Raw genomic sequence first — 2,835 nt, 5'->3', positions numbered from 1 at the left:
ATAATATTAAGTATTTGGTGAACTTTAATTCAGATAAAACTCAATTTTTTTCAGCTAATCGTTATCGCAATAATTTAGATCTTCCTATATTTATGAATGGTGGTGTACTCGATGAGTCACCTACTCTTCATCTTCTAGGATTAACTCTTACTTCCAATCTTTCTTGGAAACCATATATCAAATCAGTTGCAAAATTAGCATCTGCTAAGGTTGTATCTCTTTATCGAGCTCGTCACTTTCTTACTTCGGATTCTATTCTCTATCTCTATAAATCTCAAATCCGGCCTTGTATGGAATACTGTTGCCATATCTGGGGCGGTTCTTCTAATGATGCCCTTTCTCTTTTGGACAAGGTGCAAAAACACATTGTAAACATAGTTGGACCTGCTCTTGCAGCCAACCTCCAACCATTATCACATTGTCGTAATGTTGCTTCTCTTTCTCTTTTCTATAAATAATATAATGGGCACTGCTCTAAAGAGCTAGCGTCTCTTGTGCAATCTACTATAATTCATTCTCGTGTTACTCGTCATTCAATTAAGTGTCATCCTTTTTCTGTGACAGGCTTTAATACATCAGATAAATTCTTGAAGTCATTGTCATTGTACTTTTGACTACTAAACCAATGTTCTGCCCACTCATATGAAATGCACCTGCAAACCTTCTCCAAATTCTTTCTCGCTTCAGGCATAAGAATGAACGCCAGAATGGCGAGAATGGCTCTTGAGTTCCATCTGGCATTGCTCATATTAGGAATGTTCTGAAAGTGAATCAGAGGGAAGTTTCTTTGTTCTTCATAGAACCTAAACACTCTTGTTAAATGGTACAAAAACTTCATATCGTCTCTCCACCCTGATTTATCAAGAATTTCTACAGTTCCATTCACAAACTTATCCTTCAGTTCATCATACTTATTCAACAGTTCAGACACAAATGGGTATTCAATGTTTGGAGATTTGGTATCACCCCCAAGTTCTTCGTCCACCACCAGACGGAGAATCCTGTCTAGTACGTGATGCTGACAACCGATAAATTGTGGTATTGTGACACCCTTTAATTTAAACATACGTTGCAACTTCACAACAACTCCATTTCTCTTCCCAGTATTGACGTTTGTTGTATCAGTAATGATCATCTTAATTGAATTCCACAAATTGTATTCATCAATAAGTTTGGCAATTTTTTCAGCAACAGTTTCAGCTTTGCCATCTTTTAAACGCAGTGCATCAAGTTTCACGTCAGTTCTTTCATTCTGAAGTACAACTACCTGATATTCCTTATCATCTATTCGTTTGCCGTCAAAGTGTAAGGACCACTGTTCCATTTTAAGTTGTTGTATCATTTCTTTTTTTAATTTACCTGCCTCTTTGAATATGGACTTGTAAATTGCTGATTGACTTGGAGTTGGAATATCAATACCTTGTTGTGATAATACATTGCATATTTTAGCAGCTTTCTTTGTGGAAACTCCACTTGATGTAACCATACTTACAGCAAATTTACTTTTGTAGTGCTTTCTAGTTTTTTTCTGAGTGTCCTCATCATCGTCTTTATCACCGTCGTCGTCTTCATCATCTTCACTCTTACTTTTGCAGTTTTCAGATTCAGTACCACTGTCTGTGGTAGACAGGACTTGTGATGTGGAAGGTATTGCTGTTCCAGACTGGACTTTCCTTCTCTTGGAAGGGTGAATGGTTTCTTTACTTGCCACTTGTCCTGTTGAGTACCCCACCTGTCCTTTACTTTCTTTTTGTAGGTGGTATAGACGTTTATCTTCCGAGGATAACCACTGGCCATTCACTTTCGTGATGTCAAATAATGCATTGAGAACATCATATTTTCCACGCTTGACACATTCATCATAGACCTTCAGCACCTTCATAAGCTTTGCTCTTATCACTTGATCAGACACACGTGGAAAATTCAGTTTATTGTCCCACAATTTTGTAATTTCCTTAGAAATTTGGTCTATTCGTTCTTTTCTTCCTTTAACATATGCTCCGAGAAACTGGTATCTTCCTACGATCTGCAATTGAAGTGGTATTCTGGATTTTTCATCGAGTGAATGTTCTTCTACAGCCACGCTTCCTCTTCTTCTGTGTGACTCTTGAAATCTCACCAAATTTTTAGTCCAAGTCTTCTTGTTCTTTGTTACTGTGGTATGACTTTTCTTGTGAGACATCATATAATATTGTTACGACTTTACGGATAGCTGAGCGTAAATATCCGTTTAATAAAGTCGTTTAATTAATAAAATACTTTAACTGTATAGTAATCCAATTATAGTTCGATAATCCAGTCAATGTTGATAACAGTTCGATAATCCAGTCCGTATCCTAACGATAATGCTACAACTACTTATACTTCGTACACTTACAGCGTCTTTAGTTCGCTACAGTAGTTCCTTATTAGCTCAGTTACACGCAGAGTACTTCATAGAACTATTCACATTATCAACACTGAGCTCTGACAGCAGCTCGCTTATATAATTATTTAGAGCTTCCAGAATGTTCTACTAAGTTCTATAATCTTCTACAGTCTGTTACAGTCGTCTATATCACCGTTGTAACACAATGACGTCATCACATAACAATTCCAAGTATTTGCTGGCACACGGCCGTTTCGTTGCCATGGTAACGTGTGGCGTTATATTTATAAATTCATAACAAAATAATGAAATAAATAGAATTAAGCTGAGAATTAAGCTTAAGATTAAAACATCGGTCAAAAATGAATGTATAAAAATGGTAAATCAAATTTTTATTTTGGGGGTGACCTTTTTTTGTTGCAGAAAGCTATTTGGGACTTTTTTCATGATTTTAGGTAAAAGTTCAT

This window comes from Hydra vulgaris, chromosome 15 (genome assembly GCF_038396675.1).
Source record: "Hydra vulgaris chromosome 15, alternate assembly HydraT2T_AEP".
NCBI lineage: Eukaryota > Metazoa > Cnidaria > Hydrozoa > Anthoathecata > Hydridae > Hydra > Hydra vulgaris.
The sequence above is the reverse complement of the archived record's forward strand: the minus strand, read 5'-3'. Positions refer to the sequence as shown.